This window comes from Spermophilus citellus, assembly GCF_964194105.1.
Source record: "Spermophilus citellus genome assembly, chromosome: 6".
NCBI classification, from domain to species: Eukaryota; Metazoa; Chordata; class Mammalia; order Rodentia; family Sciuridae; genus Spermophilus; species Spermophilus citellus.
In genome coordinates this window covers 146,726,826-146,734,012 of record NC_138187.1, presented here as the reverse complement: position 1 = coordinate 146,734,012, position 7,187 = coordinate 146,726,826, and positions in this window count along the sequence as shown.

Sequence of the window (7,187 nt, the reverse complement as noted above, 5' to 3'; positions counted from 1 at the left end):
TTTTTCCCTATCTTTCAACCTACACTAGAGGTCTACCAAGAAAAGGGTATAGAAAAATAGGTAATTACTATTTATCTCAGTACCTGCTGATCTAAGGAAGATGTTAGCTTTCAACAACAACAAATTTGAAATAAGCAAAAAGAAGAACAATAACATCAACACACTAAGGAGACTAAGCAATTATCAGCATGATCTCAGATATGACCCAGGAACTGGAATTATTCCACATAAAAAATAAAATAGCTATTATTAAGATATTAATAATAGGGCAGGCAATATGCAGAGATAATTTCAACAGAGTGATGGAAATTGTAAGAAAGAACAGAATAAGAACTATTAGAAATGGAAAGCATCATAACAAAACTGAAGAATCTCTTCAAGAGGCTTAGCAGTAGACTTGGATATCCAAGCACGGACCATAGGAAACAATATAATAAAATTGGATTCACAAAAATGTGAGTTTTTAAAACATGCTGCTAAGAGAATCAGAAGAAAAATCACAGTCTGGGAGAAAATATTTACATTAACTGTAAACTTATTACTAAGTTATTATTAAGACATTATTAGTCCAGGAGAGTTCACAGGACCTGTTTTTAAGACATTATTAGTCCAGGAGAGTTCACAGGACCTGTTATCTACATATGTAAATACAGACTAGCAAACATCCAGTAGGGGATAATTATCTCAACACATATTGAACAACATTTTGCATGATGCCTTCATTCTTCTAGATGGTATATTAAATGCACATTCCCAAGTCCATTTTCATATACAACATAGTAGATTGAATTTCAATTGAAAAAAATCTTTCTGGTTTTAAATGAAGGTATGTTGTTGAGGAATAAAGGGATATGACCTTCTGATCTATTTCAAGGAATCTTTAAAAATTGCTTAAAATAATTTAATAAAAAATTCAATGGCACAAATGATACAACAATTGGAATAAAAATCTTCTTAAAATCATAGTGGTCTTAAAATTGTTCACTTGCTAACCAAAAGAACTATAGACCCTGAGTAAATAATATTAATAATTGCCTAAGGACATAATCACTTCACTGTGATAGAATTGTGTGAAAAGAACTCAGATGAAACTTTATTCCCTTTGAGACCATGTAAATTAAAACACATTTTATTTCATTTGATAATGGCTAATTTTAGTAATTAACAAATCTTACTCTTGGGAGTATTTCCCTTCAATCTAACTTAAATAGACTGAGCTAATGACAAATTAGCTCCTCTAAGTGCCTTGTAAGGTGTAATCCCTGAATTCCATCTAGAGTCTGTTTGTTCTACTTGCATCACTAATTGCTTTATTTTAAGCTATTTTTAATTTTGTGAAACATTTCCCAATTAAAGATAGATAAGTAAATGAGTAAATACTTTATTTAATATTAGTCCTGTTGTCAATAGAAGAGTGAACTTTTACCTCTGCAGGAGATATTATTTCATCTCTCCGTTTTTTGATTAATGAATTGTACAATTCACATTTTATTTACTAATTTCTAATTGGCTACATAATGTACAGGTTTGAGGTGCAAATGAACATTTGAGTTTCTTGTTCAAAAGTGGGGGTGAGGTGACTGGTACTGAGGCTGGGGGACAAAAACACAGTCAATGTAGGCAATAACCAGGTCTGATGGGAAGATGGGGGCTGATTCAAGAGGGAAGGAAATACAATACTGGTATCTCCAAAGCCCTTCTCCCTCCTACTTCAACCTGTTGCCAAGGTGACCTCCATCCAGGGAATTGTTTCTCCCTAGTAGGGGGTTGTAGGAGTTGTTAATTAATGCCTCCAGGACTGCTTCCTTTCTGCCTTAATCACTCCACCTTTTGGCCCTATTTATGGTTACTACTCAAGATGCAAGAGGAGAGAATTAGGATGGGTGGAAGAGAGGCCATGAGAACAACAACAACAAAAAGTCTATAAAGTATAAAAGGGGCAGGTCACTCCCCCACCACCACACTTCTTTGAATACCAACTGTGGATCCCCTTCTCTGCAGAGAAGTGTATCCCTGTTCTATCTTTTAAATAAAGCTTGCTTTTTACACTTGCCTTGGTGTTTCTTGGGTGTAAATCTTTACTTATGGGCAGATGGAACTCAGTCCTGATTCTCATCACCAGTATCAATACTAAGACATAAATATTTTTCTTTCCTCTGAAGACTTTTATCTTGACTTTCTATGACCTTAGCTATTTTAACAATATTTCGAGCAAATATAAGTAAATTACTAGCATGAATTTTTCCATTTCATTCATTTTTTGGTGCAATGCAAGTTTAAAATGCAAATAGAACATTTAAATCATGTAAAAAGTCATCCTAATTAAACAAATTTTGTATTTGTTCATTTATCTTCAAGCAAGCTCCTTGTGCTTCAGCAGATGAGAATTAACAAGCACAAGCCAAACTCAGGAGGTTGAAAGGAGAAAGAGAGGAACCTGAGACAGAGATCTGTCCAAAAGGGATCCTTTAACACACTGATACTCAGTAGGCAAGTGAGACTCAGTGTTATTTGAGTGTTCTGCCCAGGACTCAGGACTCATACTTAAGTTCCGACTATTGCCGGGTTCACCTAGTAACAGCCTCTGAACCCACAGACTTAATGGCCAGGCAGTTCCCCCACACATAGCCCACAGGATAAGCCATGGAAGCAAGACTCTGACTCCCCAAAGGCCTTTCAGTTTCCATTACTGGCTGCCCTAGGTACCTGGATAAAAAATGAGCAAGATTGTTCCCCCCAAGACTGAACAAGATTAGCACCCTGCTAATCAAGCCAACTCTAACCAAATCGCACAAGAGAGGTACCAGCCTGCATACCCTGATTCTGACATCCCTGTTATTCTACCTACATGGGGATGGAGATTGACAGCAAAATTATGGCCTCCTTTTCCAAAATATTTTACCTTGTCAGTGCTCCTGGTACAGGGCCCAGCAGCATTTGAACCATAAATGTTAAAACATTTTGGGTTGACAGAGTCAGCAGGAGGAAAAACTGTGCATGAGCTCAGGCTTCAGACCCCTGGCACATGCTTATTTTTCATCACATTAAATACAAAAATCACATTTATAGACAAGATTATCAATAATTTCAAGAGGACAGTAGCAGAATATTAAACCAAGTTGAGGCACTTCTGAGCATATTTATATTTGCTCAAAATATTCAATTTCCAGTATGTAGTAAGTCATATTTCCATTTAACTGTACTTAAAATTCTCTGGTGCATTAAATGACAAACATACAAACAACAACAAAAACAAAACAGTATCATTGCTCCATGACTTCCCAAACCCCATATTGTCAAATATTTCCTGACAATATTTTCATTTCAAATTCTGCCATTCCTTAACTAACCCATGAAACAATCTTGATGCTTGCTGCTCCAGAATTACTCTGAGTGAAATTGGTAGAAAAATAGATTTTATTCAAAGTCAGATTTGAAGAAAAATAGAAGAAATTTACCATTTTGAAAATAGCCTTTCTTTGAGAGGATCTGGGAGCGAAGAGCATCACAAAAGGGGGAAAGAATTCATCAGAAGAAAAGAGGAATTTCACAGGTTTCCTATTCACCAGACTCCCTGGAGCCTTCTTATCATAGCAAAAGGAACCAGGAGTTCCCAGGGCAGCATCTGTACTCACCTTTTAGATTAACATGTGATCTTGTAAACTGAGGAGAGGAAAGGGCATTACAGAGGGCTTTCTTAAGAATTTATAATAAAGTAAAAAAAAAATTGGTTGGGAGGGAAGAAAAAAATAGCTCTGACAAAAGAAGATATCTCTTTGAGGAGGAAATGCTTTTGTTGAGGAAGGAAAAAAGAAAACTCCTGAAATTGCTTGGTTATAATTCTAAAGCAGAAAGATGATAAATGTGCTGTTTTAAGCCATTAAGTTGGTTGTAATTTGTTATAAGAACTATAGAAAATTGATGCATATTGAAGAAAGAAGTATATTTTTGTGATTTGTTATAGCAGCGATAGAAAACTGATAAACTACTGAAGACATAAGTAGATTGTGTAAACACTAAATGAGGTTCTTATATTTTGACACAGATTGCCTTCTTTTTATTTAGTTTTTAATAAGAATTTGATACATGAAACAAAAACCATGATTTATTATTCACTAAACAGTGACAAAAACATTTTAAATGGGGCTTTTAAAGATTAAGTTCTTCAGTGAAATTCTTTTAACTATTTCTATTTTTTTTCCTTAGAGAAAAATAAACCAGTTTGTAACAGTAAGTAGCCCACTTTACCTTTTGAGTATAGCTTTGGCTGTTTATTTTAAAAAGGACCTGTTTTTCTTTTCCTCTTCTTCCTCTACCCTTTGCTAACCTGGGGGAGGAGAACAAAATTACATTAAGTTATCTGTTCTTCACAGGAAGGAGATGTCATTGGAAGATCTAGGAAGTGACTATCTCCCTAAATAACAAAAATTTCAACACACCATGAGGGTGCACCTGGGACCCCTTGTCAGGACACACCTGGAATGTAGCCTTTGAATAGCTTCTTTAAAAGCCCTATGTTCCTGCTGATGGGCAGAATTCCATCCTCTGGGACAGGAGTCCCCTATGTTTCTTCTTTGCTAACAAAGCAATAAACTTTTTCCTTTTTCTTAAGACTGTGTCCTTGTTATTGGATTGGCATTGAGGACAGGGACTGAGGTTTCAATAACAAGTTGATCAAAGACATGTGAAATGATATTCATCTATTTAACTCTTAAATTATGATGCAGGGAGTCCATTGCTTTCATATCTAACTATCACTCAGTTGGGTTAGCATAAACAGTGTTACTCAGGCTGCAGAAAGGAAACAGATGGTAAATGCTAGTAAAGAAGGATGGAGAAATCTTAGTAATGTATCTTTAAATGTAATCACTATCTATTACTTTTCTGTCTGGAATTTAGAACATAATATCAATATAACACCCCCAATTCACTTAGAGGAAGACTAAATGGTTATGGAATAAGAGTATGCTTATTTTCTGTATTTGTAAAGCATTGTGGTCTTACTTGAAAGATAGGTTAAAGGCTATTAGCAGAGTAATTTCCTTAATTGCTCAATTTAACTCGTGGAAAAAAAATATCTACACACACCCCCAAAAGCTAAATTATGTGACACAGTATCATTGGGTTCATTTTTTTTTCTACCTTCAGTAAAGATTAAACACTGTTTCTGCAGCAAGATGAGCAATTTTAATGATGTATCCACTTTTCAAAACTTTTAGAGACAGATAACTAATCCAGATACTTTAAATGATAGATTTTTGTAGCATAATTACTTTAGGTTTTGTTTTTGTAGTTTCTTTATGTTTTAAAAGTACTTGTTTCTTTCTAATGGTAATAAATTCCCAGGTATCATTCAATTTCAGGATGTGAATCAATATATTTGTAACAATATACACTCTATTTAAGTTAAAACTGAATTTTAAATTGCGTCAGAAGACTTCTGCTTTCTGTCTGTCCTGCTTAGATGTTTTTCCTCAAACAACAAATAAAAAAGATGAGAAAAGTAAAAATCAAACAAACAAACAAAAAAATCCAATAAATCTTAGATTCCTAAGAGGAAATGAGGTCATAGGGCAGCTACCATTACTAGAGTGTAAAGAGACATTTGGGTAGCCATGGGAATCACAGTTTAGTGGAGCAGATATTCACCACAGAAATCTCCTTAGGACCCAGTTCTGAGGCACGAAAGCTAGAACTGTAATTGACAAATTGTTTGAGGCTAAGTGTAAAAAAGGCTGAGAAATAAGGTTGCAGGGGACCCAGTCATGGGGGATGACTCACACTGTCAGGAATTCCACCTCCTACAGCTCTGCCACCTTTTTAACAATGACTGTTGGAGGGAAATTATGGTGCTTCTAGCAGGGAAATACAACCATATATTATACTTTATCATGAACACACAAAATATTTTGATATAGAACACAACTGTTATTATCTCTTGTTATGAGAAATTGTGGTAAATGTGTACAAACCACAGGAAACTTGATGCCTCCTACTCAGCTAGACCAGGTTATTAAATCCAATTCTTTCATGGTGAAAACAGTATTACTACCTGATAATTGGCAATAACCATTGCTTGTAATGCAGAATTATCTATTGGCCTCTCCTCAGTATCTCATAAAGATTTTGGTGTTATAGTTTTAATGAATACTAAGTATAAAGTGATTAGCAGTTAATAGGGATTGATATTACTTCCTTTCCACCAGAAAACTTGCATGGCAATCTCTGCTTCAGATGCATTTTTCTTCTGGGCTGAGATTGCACATTGTTCTTTCATTATGTCAGATCTCATACTCAAATTCTTAACAGTATTTGTATCTTATTATTTTCTCCTTGAAAGGTTCTAAACTGATGTTCTGATATATTTATGTCATTACCACACTAAACATTAGATCAATAGTCAAAATATACTTAATTCAGGAAAATATGTCTAGGGGTATTTAAGAAAGCACAAGCATATTGATAATTGTATGTTATGTTATTTACTTAATAATTCTCATTAAACCTAATTCATCAGTTATGTTTGCGTCTTCCTTCTTTTTAGTTTCCGTATCAGGTGAGTTATATAGTCATGCATGTTTTATTTATAAAATCTCCCTTAAGGGTTTCTCTTATTTATTCCTATTTTTCATTGACCTCTACCAAATACCAAACATCAATTTTTTAGGACGCCAAAATAAACTTATAAAGATGTCCCAGCATTTCCCCCTAACAAGCGACATGAATTTCTTTCCAGCATCAAATTGTTAAAACTTTCATCCAATCATTGGGTCTGATGTAAACAAACAAAATATCATAAAATGTACTCAACATCTGACTGCAACCTCTTTTTTCTAATTTCATCACTCAAAATCCAATGAAGGGTACCTTGGCATACCAAATGATGAACAATTTTCTAGTCACATGAATAACTTTTTATATACATTGATTGCATTTGAATTTCCATTTCTTGGAAAACCCTTACTTGCTGTAACATACTCACTGTTCTCATTCTTGAGGACCCCCATCACCTGTCCCTGATTTTAATTAATTTCTCACCTGCTCATTAAAATAATACTAATAGATCAAGTTATTGCTCAGATAGAATCTCTTTAGAAAATGCTTCAGTGGATCACCTACAGTTATCTTTCTATTCTCCATTCCCTTTTCTTTATAGAATTTATAATACATACATACATACTTATATA